The sequence below is a fragment of the Alligator sinensis genome, unplaced genomic scaffold (genome assembly GCF_000455745.1).
Source record: "Alligator sinensis unplaced genomic scaffold, ASM45574v1 scaffold264_1, whole genome shotgun sequence".
In the NCBI taxonomy this organism is placed as follows: Eukaryota; Metazoa; Chordata; order Crocodylia; family Alligatoridae; genus Alligator; species Alligator sinensis.
Genome location: NW_005841831.1, coordinates 4543218 through 4556441, shown reverse-complemented (window position 1 = coordinate 4556441; position 13224 = coordinate 4543218). Strand labels below are relative to the sequence as shown.

Sequence of the window (13224 nt, the reverse complement as noted above, 5' to 3'; positions counted from 1 at the left end):
TCCCCCTCTACGCGACACTGGTCAGGCCACAGCTGGAGTACTGTGTCCAGTTCTGGACACCCCACTTCAAGAGGGATGTGGACAACATTGAGAGGGTCCAGGGAGGGCCATCCGCATGATCCGTGGACAGCAGGGCAGACCCTACAATGAGAGGCTATGGGACCTGAACCTGTTCAGCCTTCACAAGAGAAGGCTGAGGGGGGACCTGGTGACCGTCTATAAACTCACTAGGGGGGACCAGAAGGGTTTGGGGGAGACCTTGTTTCCCCTAGTGCCCCCCAGGATAACAAGGAATAACGGCCACAAGTTGTTGGAGAGTAGGTTTAGATTAGACATCCGTAAGAACTACTTCACAGTCAGGGCGGCTAGGATCTGGAACCAACTTCCAAGGGAAGTGGTGCTGGCTCCTACCCTGGGGGTCTTTAAGAAGAGGCTTGATGCCTACCTGACTGGGGTCATTTGAGCCCGGTTTTCCCCCTGCCCAGACAGGGGGTCGGATTTGAAGATCTACAAGGCCCCTTCCGACCCTACTTCTATGATTCTATGATTCTATGAAACCAAGGAGAACTAGGTGTGACCAGACACCTCTTGCTATAGCTGGTCCACTTTATTAAGCAAAACACAACTCACCCGTTGATACCACGTTCCCTGGGGAGTCCGTGTGCCCCTCACTGCCTCCTTCAACCCATGCCTCACTCACACATGCCTCATGCCAGTGCAAGCCCAGCATGCAGGACTGGGGTGGGGCACGGAGAAACAGGAGAACACTGAATCTGGGTAATCTTCCATGCCTCCACACTGGAAACCGCACCAGCCCATGCCTCTGAACGAAGGATGGGGCAGCACTGTATCCAATGTGGATCCAAGCAGGAAGGCACAAAGTGGTGGGAATTCCCCAGCTCCGGTGCCACTCCACTCACCCTCCACAAGCACCAATTGTCAAAAGAAACATACGGTAACAGTTGCTGACCATGCACCAAAGGTTAGTCCCAATGCTGATCTCAGGCTTATTGGCATGTGCCCACTGCCACTTTAGCTACATCTACATGACAGTCTTCTGGAATTTGGCAGGCCCAGAACAAGACAGCAAGCAGACACAGCATGCTCTCCCAGCAGCACACAACATAGCCTGAGCAGTGGAGATGTAGAAATGCTCTATTTGTTCTTCAGATGAAGGTTCAGAGAAGTTCATTCCTAGTTCAATAGTACTAAGCAAACTTAGCTAGTTAAAAGTCAATCTTCATTGATCCAGGAGAACAGACATCTGTTATTAGACAAACTGCTGGCACCTGCATTGGCATTGCACAGTATATAAACCTTGCATTCTGACATGCAAATCCACTCCTGATTAAACTCCAAAATAACTGATGCACCCTGTGATGGATCCTCTGGGAGCAACAACTATTTTCCTGGTGCTCTGTATCTCCTACCTTTTCTTTTTTGCAACCTGGAGAAAGAGGCCTGAAAATGGGAAGCTGCCACGTTGGCCATGTTCTCTTCCCATCCTCAGGAATGCACTGTAGCTGAAAACTAAGGACTTATCCAGCACTCTCTACAAGGTCAGGCTGCTTCCTCCTCCTTAGCTGTTCAGTTGCAGGGGGTGGTAGTAGGATCCTGTAGAGCAGCAGATGTGATAATGATGATGATGGGCAATGATCCCACAGTGAAGGGAAAACATTTTGAGTCAGTTGACTCCTCTTACTCCTCATCATCAGCATGAAAGGATTCAGTCAAGGTGCTCCACCTTGGGAAGAAGAACCAGCAGCATACTTATAGGCTCAGCAGTGCTACGCTTGCTAGCACCATGACTGAAAGAGACTTGGAGGTCTTGATTGACCACAAGGTGAACATGAGCTATCAATGTGATGCTCTGGCCAGCAGAGCAAACCAAACACTGGCATGCATCCACCAATGCATCTCGAGCAAAACCAGGGACATCTTCCTCCCACTCTACTCAGCCTTAGTGAGGCCACAGCTCGAGTACTGCGTCCAGTTTTGCCCCCCCCCCACACACACACTTCAAAAGGGATGTGGATAAGCTTGAGAGAGTCCAAAGGAGAGCCACCCATATGATCAAAGGCCAAGAGAGGAAGCCTTACGAGGAGAGGCTGAGGGACAAGGGACTCTTCAGCCTGGAGAGGAGAAGGCTCAGGGGGGATTTGGTGGCAGCCTACAAGTATATAAGGGGCATCCACCAGGACCTGGGAGAACAGTTGTTCACGAGGGCCCCCCAAGGGATAACAAGGTGTAATGGCCATAAACTCCTGAAAGGCCGGTTTAGACTAGACATAAAGAAAAACTTATTCATAGTCCAAGTGTCCAGGCCCTGGAAAAGACTCCCCCCAGAGGTGGTGCAAGCACCTACTCTGGATTCATTCAAAAGGTGTTTGGATGTTTATCTTGCTGGGATTATTTGACCCCAGCAGACTTCCTGCCTATGGCAGGGGGGCTGGACTTGATGACCTCCCGAGATCCCTTCCAGCCCCTAATGTCTATGAAGTCTATGAAGTCTATTACACTTGCCGGCACCACAACTGAAAGAGATCTGGGGGGTCATAATAGACCACGGAATGAACATGAGCCACCAATGCGGTGCTGTAGCTGGCAGAATGAATCAAACACTGGCATGCATCTGCCAATGCATCTCAGCCAAGATTAAGGATGTCAGTCTCCCACTCTACTCAGCCTTGGTGAGACTGCAGCTGGAGTACTGCATCCAGTTCTGGGCACTGCACTTCAGGAAGGATGTGGAGAAGCTTGAGAGAGTCCAAAGGAGGGCCACGCACATGATTAGAGGTCTGGAGAGCAGGTCGTATGAAGAGAGGCTGAGAGACATGGGACTGTTCAGCCTGGAGAAGAGAAGACTTAGAGGGGACTTGGTGGAAGCCTATAAGTATATAAGGGGCACACATCAGGACCTGAGGGAGCATCTGTTCACCAAGGCACTCCTGGGGAAGACAAGAACCAATGGCCACAAACTGCTTGAAGATCACTTCAGATTGAACATAAGGAGAGACTTCTTTACGATTCGAGTGCCAAGGATCTGGAACAGATTCCCCCAAAGGTGGTACAGTCACCTACCCTGAAGATCTTTAAAAAACATCTTGATGTGCACCTTGCTGTGGTCATCTGACCCCAGCAGTCTTTCCTGCCCAAGTGCAGGGGGGATGGACCCAATGATCTCGTGAGGTTCCTTCCAGCCCCTAAAATCTATGAAGCACAGACTCACCCATCTGCTTCTGTTTCTTGTGAGCTAAACCAGTAAATTAGATGCCATTGCTGGAGAGAGGGTGAGCAAAGGTATGGGGCTGCTGCTACCACTCTCAAATGTGCTTGAGAGAGATCTTGAGATTGGGTGCTGGGTTTATCTCCTGGCTTCACTACCTCATTCCAGGGCTGGTGCACTCAAAAGCACAGGAGAAACATTCATTGAGTAGCTAGCTGCCTGTTCCTCTACAAGTCAGGTAACTTCTAGACTTCTTGCATGAAACAGGAATAATGATACCCCCTTTGTCTGTTGTGTCAATTTACGACATGAACACAAAGTGCCTACTTAGAATGTCCTTGCATTTCACACATTCTTTCACACATTGGTTCTGAGCATGTCGCAGTGGTGCAAGGGTACTAGGCTGTGAAGGAGGTGCTGACTGATTCCGAAGATGAGTTCATTGCCAAAGGACACCTACCAACTGGTGATAAGCTTAACAAAGGATTAGGTATTGTTTCAAGACTGGAGCACATGGGAGGAACATCCTCTCTTCAGAGAGAACAGCAGGGATGAGGAGAGATGAGGAATGGAAGTCCCAATCCAAAAGAGCTTGCAATTTAAGCCTTATATGCTAGGATCAAGGACTTTGTGACTTTTCTAGCATATGGTAACAGTAAGGTGACTCAAAATAGGACCCAAAAAACTCACATACCAGGGACAAGACTGCCTAGGGTGAAACAACCCAGAAGGGCTGAGGCTAAACTGCTGCTCATCTAGAATTTCAGCACTTGAAAGACAGTTGCCAGCCAAGGGCTCCTTGCACTTGGGATCCAGGGCTGACTCTGGAGTCTGTTTTGAGGGGTGATACCCACATCCACCATTTCAAAGAAGGGTTGTGTTTTAAAATGGAGGAGGTGATGGTGCTGTTGGCACTGGCAGTGCCCACCTTTAATAAAATAGCCTACTGGTTAGAGCCAACTGAATCAGGCCACTCAGGGGACTTCAGCACCACTCTAACTTGTTTCTGAACCAGAAGGTCTAGAAGGGACCTAGGTACCTAGTTGCTCTGACTGGGGCAGTTCTGGGCATTTGTCAAAAGAAAAGTACAACAGTCTTCAGAATTGTTAGGTCAGGCAGGGAGGCACACAGTGAGTTTAGGCACCTCACAGTTTAGTCAGAACCTAAGTAGAGCTATCTCCAGACTTTGGCAAAAAGCTTAAATCTGGACTTTTTCAATCACCATTCTGAAGTTTCTGGGCCTAAATCCTGCTTTATGGGCCTACATAATTTTCTAGCCCCCACTCTAGCATGTAGAAAATACCCAGCATGATATCCAGTGAATGTCACTTATCTGAATCCTCTGTGATGACCCATATATGTGAAACTCTCAGATGTATGATATATCTAGAATAAAACATAAAGCATAAAACATTGCAGAACCTAGTACAAAATAAACACATATACATATATATCCGGGCATTCATGCACAGGTTTTTGCTTTTCTTGCATTTCTGGTGTCATATAACAAGTCATAAAGGTTAAGAGTCATTCATTGCATGTCTGGTGTCATAAAGGTCAGGAATTCATATAATCCGAGGTTTCACATTAATGGGATTCAGAGAAGTGAGAGTGTCCTTAATTCTCTTGTTCACACTCAAGACTCAGATGTATCAGTATTGAGTGATGCTATTTAAAGGTAGATTGGTTTACAAATCAGTCAGGCTATGTGAAATTTCACCCATTTCGTTTTGAAGCTGTTTCGATGCATTTCAAGCTCAAAACAGCAAAATCAAAATGAAACAAAGCCTTCAAAACAGCTTTGAAACGAAACAAGGGAACTCGAAATGTTTCGAAAGTTTCGAAAAATTTTGAGTTTCGAAGCCAGGCTTACTGGCTTCAGCGCTGGTCCCAGCTGGCAGCATCCGGCTCCTGTCATCTGGCAGGCAAATTGGGGGCTCACCCACATGCCCAGGAGGGCTGCAGGGGCTGTACCAGAGTCCTTCCAGGGGTGCAGGCCCCCGATCTGCCTGCCAGATGACAGACCAGCGCTGGGCACAGCCTGCACCCAGCGCCGGGAAGATCGGTGCTGCCACTGGCCCCAGGTGGCAGCACTCAGCTCCTGTTACCTGGCAGGCAGCTTGGGGGCACACCCCCCCGGGAGGACTCCGGCACAGCTCCCGCAGCTGTCCTGGGGGTGCTGGTGGGCCCCCAATCTACCTGCCAGATGACAGGAGCCAAGTGCTGCTGCCTGGGGCCAGCGGGGCTGGGGTAAATCATAGTTTCATAGTTTCATAGTTTCAGGGTCGGAAGGGACCTAATAGATCTTCTAGCCCGACCCCCCGCCAGGGCGGGAGAACAACCCAAAAACACAAACAAAACCACTCACCCTAAAAACAAAAACGGGACTCAAATGAGTCCAGCCAGGTAAGTATCCAGCCTCTTCTTAAAGATCCCCAGGGTAGGGGCCAGCACCACCTCCCTTGGAAGTTGGTTCCAGCTCCTAGCCGCCCTAACTGTGAAGTAGTTTTTTCGGATGTCCAATCTGTACCTCCTCTCCATCAACTTGTGCCCATTATTCCTTGTTATGCCAGCAGGGGCTAGGGGAAACAGCGTCTCCCCCAAACCCTTCTGGTTCCCCCTAGTGAGTTTATAGACGGTCACCAGGTCCCCCCTCAGCCTTCTCTTGTGGAGGCTGAATAGGTTCAAGTCCCGCAGTCTCTCACTGTAGGGTCTGCCCTGTTGTCCCCGGATCATGCGGGTGGCCCTCCTCTGGACCCTCTCCATGTTGTCCACATCCCTCCTGAAATGGGGCGCACAGAACTGGACACAATACTCCAGCTGCGGCCTGACCAGCGTCGCATAGAGGGGGAGGATCACCTCCCTGGCTCTACTCGAGATGCACCTGTGGATGCACGACAAGGTCCGGTTAGCCCTGCCAACCATGACCTCGCATTGTCGGCCCATGTTCATCTTGGAGTCAATAATGACACCAAGATCCCTTTCCGCCTCCGTGCTCTCAAGTAGGGAGCTCCCCATCTTATAAGTGTGCTGCTGGTTCCTACTACCCAAGTGCAGCACCCTGCACTTGTCCGTATTGAAACGCATCCTGTTCCTGTCTGCCCACCCCTGTAACCTATCCAGATCCTTCTGCAATCTCTCTCTCCCTGCTAGCGTGCTCACCTCCCCCCAAATTTTGGTGTCATCAGCGAATTTAAACAGGTTGCTCTCCACCCCAACATCAAGATCGCTGATGAAGAAATTGAACAGCGCAGGCCCCAGGACCGAGCCCTGGGGGACTCCACTACCCACCTCCCCCCAAGTCGAGTATGATCCATCCACCACCACCCTCTGAGTGCGACCCTTCAGCCAATCTGCAATCCATCTGACCGTGTAGGCATCTATGCCACAGTCGCCTAGTTTATTAATTAGGATGGGGTGAGAGACGGTGTCAAAGGCCTTGCTGAAGTCCAGAAAGACTACATCCACCGCGACACCTGCATCCATGGCCTTTGTGACCTGATCATAAAAGGCAATCAGGTTGGTCTGACATGATCTCCCCCTAATAAATCCATGCTGATTGCCCCTGAGCATCATCTCGGATGCCGGCCCATCACAAATGTGCTCCTTGATGATCTTCTCAAAGAGCTTCCCCAGGATTGAGGTAAGACTGACGGGCCTATAATTGCCCGGGTCCTCCCTTTTCCCTTTTTTGAAGATGGGGACCACATTAGCTACCTTCCAATCGTCTGGCACCTGGCCCAAGCACCACGATCGCTCGTAGAGCCGTGCCAGGGGCCCTGCAATAACCCCAGCCAGCTCCCTCAGCACCCTGGGGTGGAGAGCATCCGGACCCGCTGACTTGAACGCGTCCAGCCCCTCCAGAAGCTCTCTAACCCGGTCCTCCCCAACCTGAGGTCTGAAGGCGATCCCCTCGCGTCCGGCTTCTATCACAGCAGGGAAGTCCCGGTCCCTGCACAAGAAAACGGAGGTGAAGAATTGGTTAAAGAGGTCCGCTTTATCCTCTGACGCAACCACCAGATTGCCCCGCATATCCTGCAGGGGCCCCACATTACCCGGCGCCTTCTTCATCCTCCCAATATATTTGAAAAAGGACTTTTTGTTATCCTTAATCCTGGACGCTAATCCGAGCTCTATCTCCGCCTTGGCCTTCCTAACAGCCCGCCTGCAGGCCCGAGCAGAGGAGGTATACTCCTCTTTGGAGATTACACCCCCCTTCCACCGGGCGTACGCCACCCTTTTGGCAAGCAGGCATTCCCGGACACCCTTGGTGAGCCAGGGGGGCTTTTGGACACTCCTGCCCGCCTTGCTTCTTGTCGGGATGGACACCCCTTGGGCCCCGAGTATCGTTTCCTTAAGGAACGACCACTCCTCTTGGACGCTGAGTTCCTCTGCCCTCAAGGACCCCAGTTCCTCTCCCACTAATCTCCTCATCTCACTGAAGTTGGCCCTCCTGAAGTCTAGGGCCACCACCTTGCTGCGGGCCCTTGACACTCTACGCTGGATGGTGAATTCCAGCACGCGATGATCACTATTGCCCAGGTGGTCAAGAACCTGGAGGCCTCTTACCAGGTCGTCGCCTGCGGCCAGGACCAGGTCCAGCAGAGCATCTCCTCTGGTGGGACTGTGCACCTCCTGAATCAAGTGGAGGTCCTGCAACTCGGCCAAGAACCTCCTGGAGCGGTCCGTCCCGGCTGACTGCTCCTCCCAGCAGATGTCCGGGTAATTAAAATCGCCCATGACAACTACATCCCTTGCTTTTAGTGTCTCCGCAAGCTGGCCTGAAAATTCCCTGTCCAGCTCCTCCTCCTGATTGGGGGGTCTGTAATAGACCCCCACCGTCAAATCCCTCTCGCCTTGCCCCCCCTGGATCTTGACCCAGAGCACTTCAGCTCGCCCTTCCCCTGACCCCATACTGCTGGCAGAGGATGTGTAGTGCTCCTTGACATAAAGTCCCACCCCCCCCCCTGATACCCACAGGCATGCCAGAATAAGGAACATGGCTTTAAGTGAAGAGGTAATGTACAGGAAGAAAAAGTAACTATAGTATACTACATACAAGTAACTTTTTATATGTGGTGTACAGGCATTTAAGGCCTTGCAAGACTGTGTGCCCCCCCACCCCCTGATTAGCCAGACCATCAGGACCCCTGTTACTTACCTTTGCACCCCTTGCCCTCGTGGCAAGGCCCCCATTACTTACCTTTGCACCCCTTGCCCTGATGGCAAGACCCCCATTACTTACCTTTGCACCCCTTGCCCTGATGGCAAGACCCCCATTACTTACCTTTGCACCCCTTGCCCTGATGGCAAGACCCCCATTACTTACCTTTGCACCCCTTGCCCTGATGGCAAGACCCCCATTACTTACCTTTGCACCCCTTGCCCTGATGGCAAGACCCCCATTACTTACCTTTGCACCCCTTGCCCTGATGGCAAGACCCCCATTACTTACCTTTGCACCCCTTGCCCTGATGGCAAGACCCCCATTACTTACCTTTGCACCCCTTTCAGGGTTGCCTCTTGCCGCGTCGTTCGTACCCACATGGACGACAACCATGGGGTACCGGTCTGCAGGCCGGATGCAGCCCGGGATCCTCTCCGTGATGTCCCTGACCCGAGCCCCAGGCATGACGCAGACCTGCCGTGACATGGGGTCGGGCCTGCAGATCGGACCTTCTCCCTTTTCCCTTTTCCCTTTTCCCTCGTGCAGGGACCCACCGACCCAATCCCGGGGCGGGGGAGGGTCCCTACATGAGCTGATCTACCCTGGGCCCCGCACCCTCCTTGAGCTGGCTACGGTATGGGGCTGGGGCAGATCAATTCATGCGGGGACCCTCCGCCACCCCAGAATCAGAGTGGTGGGTCCCCACACGATCTGATCTACCCCGGCCCTGTTGGCCCCAGGCAGCAGCACTCAGCTCCTGTCAGATGGCAGGCAGATCAGGGGCCCACGGGAGTCCTCCCAGGGGTGCATGGGAGTCCTCCTGTGGGTGCGAACCCCCAATCCACCTGCTGAATGACAGGAGTTGGGTGCTGCTGCCTGGGACCGGCCGCAGCACTGATCTTCCCGGTGCTGGTCCCGGGGGGCAACACCTGACTTCTCTCATCTGGCAGGCAGATTGGGGGCTCGCAGCCCCAGGAGGACTCTGGCACAGCCCTCACAGCCCTCCTGGTGGTGCAGATGAGCCCCCAGTCTGCCTGCCTGCTGCATTTTATGTTTCCCCATAATAACCTATGGGCGAAACATCAAAACAGCGGCGAAACAGCAAAACAGTTTTAACAAAACAAAACAAAACAAAACAAAACAAAACAAAACAAAACAAAACAGTGCTTTTGAAATGAAACTAAACTCAAGATGAAACACTGTTACCTCGAATCATCTAAGCGGAAGTTGAATTGGAACGGTGCTGTTTCACATAGCCCTACAAATCAGTCTCTTCTGCTCTCCAATCCTGTGCCCCAAATCATTTCCTCCCCCTCCCTGCCACAGGGGGTTATTTTCAGCAGTGAGGAGCAGTGGAAACAGCTCCTTTGATTTGCTCTCACTACCCTGTGGAACGTTGGGATGGAGAAGAGAAGCACTGAGGATCAGATCCAGGGGGAAGCCCAGTGTCTAACAGAGAAGCTCAGCAGCACCCAGAGAGAGTTTCATTATTATAACATTTGCAAAGCTACATCTAGAGAATATTAAAGCTGTAAATCAAGCACATAGGAACTCAGAATAGACATAATCAAGGGTTTAAACAGATGTCACCAAATGAAGGAGATCAGCTGTGGGGTATGTCCAAGAATAGCTGATCTACTTCACTTGGAGAAACACATGTTGCCTGTTGTCTCACAGGCTTGGGCCCCTGCCATTCCTGGGAGAGGCTGGGGTCCAATCTTGTGCAACAATCCTCAGAGCATGCCTCTGCAAAAAAGGAAGCCCCGGATTCCCTTGGTAGCATAGACGTGCCCAGGGAATGTCTCAGCGCATGTTTGTATGAATGGGGAAAACCCATTTGTACAACGTGCCCAAAGTTGGATTCCCCAGGTGCACATCTCCCCTGGGAACTATGTATCAGAGGTAGAATTCATATCTTCTTGGTGACATTTAGTTGATGCAACCAAGAGACCGAGCTCTCTTCCTGCAGTTCCCTGACTCATGCACAAGACCGATTTCAGCTCCCTCAACTAATGAAGCAGGAGGTTGCATCTCAAAAACCACAAACTTGAAGTAAGGTTAGTGGGTTTTTTCATTCATGGCAACATTTTCAGTCTTCCAGAGATACCCTTTGATCCCACCTTTCTGCTGAGCTATGCTGCCTCCAGTGTCATCTGCTCCATCATATTCGGGAACTGCTATGACTACAAAGATAGGAAGTTTCTGACCTTGATGGATATGATGGATAACAACTTTCATCTTATGAACTCTCACTGGGGATCAGTATGGGCAGCAGTCTGGCCAGTAGAACTTTCTATACACAACTGGAGCCTCTTCAATCCCTATGAGCAGAACGATCTGTAGCAAAGACATAATTTCTCTTTCATTCCATCTAGCTCTACCAGATGTTCCTCTCTTTCGTGGATGTCTTACCTGGCCCTCACAGCTAGATAGTCACAAACTATGATGTGATGGAAAAGTTTGTCCTGGATAAGTTGAAGAAGCACCAGAAAACTTTAGATTCTAGTTTCCCAAGAAACAGTATTGACTGTTTCCTCATCAGTAGGAACCTACTGAATTCACAGCAGAAATGGACTGTGTGGCAGCTCCTGTAATTTTGCAGGTTCCCCCGCACACCCCTCCCTGTTGCTGATTGGCTAAGGGGCCCCAGTGGCCCTGCTGCTTGCTGCTGATCAGCTGGGAGGAAAAAAAAGGCACCATATTTAAAATAATGCTTTTCACCTCCCGGATGATCAGGAGTGAGCAACAGGGTCCCTCTGCCAATCAGTGGGTGGGGGGAGGCATGTGGGGGTACCTGCAAGATTAAAAGAGCTGCTGTGCAGCCCACTTCCACTGCAAATTTAGTAGGTCCCTACTCATCAAGGGCATGTCCACACATGCAAGCACATGCACTTGCAGCAGCTCAAAGAGCAGCAGCACAAATTTGTGCTGCGGATTTGTACCTCAGCACATGTAGCTGAACATGCACTTTGGTGTGGAGCAAGTTGAGCCACTTGGGGCAAACTGACCCTGCCCAGCTCCTCCTGGATCAGTATAAAAAGTTACCCTGGAAAGCAACTCAGGTCTACTTGCTTTCAGGAGCTCCCGAGGCCCAGCCAAGTGACATATGGGGACACTAGTCCCTTGCCCCAGCTGGACTACTGCAGCATTTCTGATATAGAGTGAATCCTGCACCCTCTACCCACTGCAGCAGTCTGGTAGTGGGGGCTGCTGCCTGACTGGGACCTGCTGCCACCTGCGACAGCATCTATCCCCTTGGACCTGCAGCATCATGTCTGCACATCTGCCAGACCTGGCCAGGACCCACATGGCCACCTGAGCTGTGTCATGGGCACTGTAGCAGAGCTATCTGCACCTCTGGGCTAGCTGCCAGTGGGCTGTGGCTGCACAGTTGGCATTCATGCAGCACTGCTGCTATGTGTGCCCCTGCCCTGCCATCTGGGCAGCTATTGCCTGGAAGATGTGTTCATTGTGGTGACCAGCTTTGAACTGTCAAAGTACGTCCTCCTGGCCCCAAATGGCCAGGAGGTCAGCCACTTCATTTGTCCTCCAGCTGGTTTCCCAGTGCCAGCCCTGGGCAGGCTCCTCTGCACGGGTCCTGCCACTAGCTTCACCAGCAGGGATCCTGGTGTTCCCTGTTTAAAAATTGCTAATTCTCGGATTTAAAAAAATCCCAAATTCACTCTTTAAAATATCCCCAAATCTGTGTTCTTTTATGATTAAAACAAAATGCTACTATCTATCTATCTATCTATTGAGACAGACAGAAAAACCAGTTAGGCAATGTTTTATTGATATATTTATAATTTTAAAACAATTTGGAAGCCTATCGGTGCTTCTATCATCATAACAAATAAAATTCTAAATATCTATATGGTTTGGTGATTCTTTTTTTTATCATAGAAAAATCAGAGCTTCTCCAGGCCAGGATGTGGGGCCAGCTGCCCCTGCAGCCACAACTCCTGCCAGTGAGTACCATTTTGTCTGGCAGCTGGACACACAGGGTGTGAGATGTTGGAGGGGAGCTGGGATTTGCAGGAGGGAGGTGGGAAGAGATGTGGGGATGGGTGTGCGGTTTTTGGGGGGGGGGTGTGGAGGGTTCATGGGTGGGTGTGTCATGGGGTGCATATAGGGGGAATGTGGGGTGTGTGGGTGGGTATGTGGAGCAGGGCAAGGCTGCAGCATGACCCTGGACCTAGGTGCTGTCACTGGTAAATTGGAATGTTGGGGTCGGGGGGGACTGTGTGGTTTCTGGGGGTGTCTGGGGGTGTGGGGTGTATGGGTGGGTGTGTTAGGGGTATGGGGAGATGTTGGGAGTGTGGGAGTGTGGAGTTTGCCCCAAACCCCACACCTACAACCCTCCCCACAAACCCCATATACCCACCTACAAATCTCACACACTCCACACACCCACCCACATGCCCCACATCCCCCCACACCCTCCCTCTCTCCACATACCCCACATCCTCCTCCACACACCCACCCATACACTCCACATCCACAACCCCCCCAGAAACCACACAGTCCCCACTACTCCCATGTCCCTACTTACCAGGGACAGCACCTGGAGCCAGGTCATATTGCAGCCTTGCAGTGCTCCTGTTTGTCCCAGCACACTGAGGCAGCATGCTGGGGCAGCAGAGGCACCATAAAGATGCTCTGGCAGGATTCCACAGTGTCTCCCTGGAGGACTTAGCTTCTGGTTGCCTCAGAGCATGCTCCAGGAGTGTGCCCTACGCCACTTTTTTCTGTGGATTTTTTTTGTTTTGTTTTGTTTTTGAGACCTGGATTTCCAGGTATCAAATTTAGAGCCTACACTGCAAATATGCAG

General features: G+C 51.3%; 1 pseudogene; it reads left to right on the top strand.

Moving 5' to 3' along the window:
• The window catches only part of LOC112551903, a 19028-nt pseudogene that overhangs the window by 2037 nt on the left and 3767 nt on the right, over positions 1–13224 (top strand).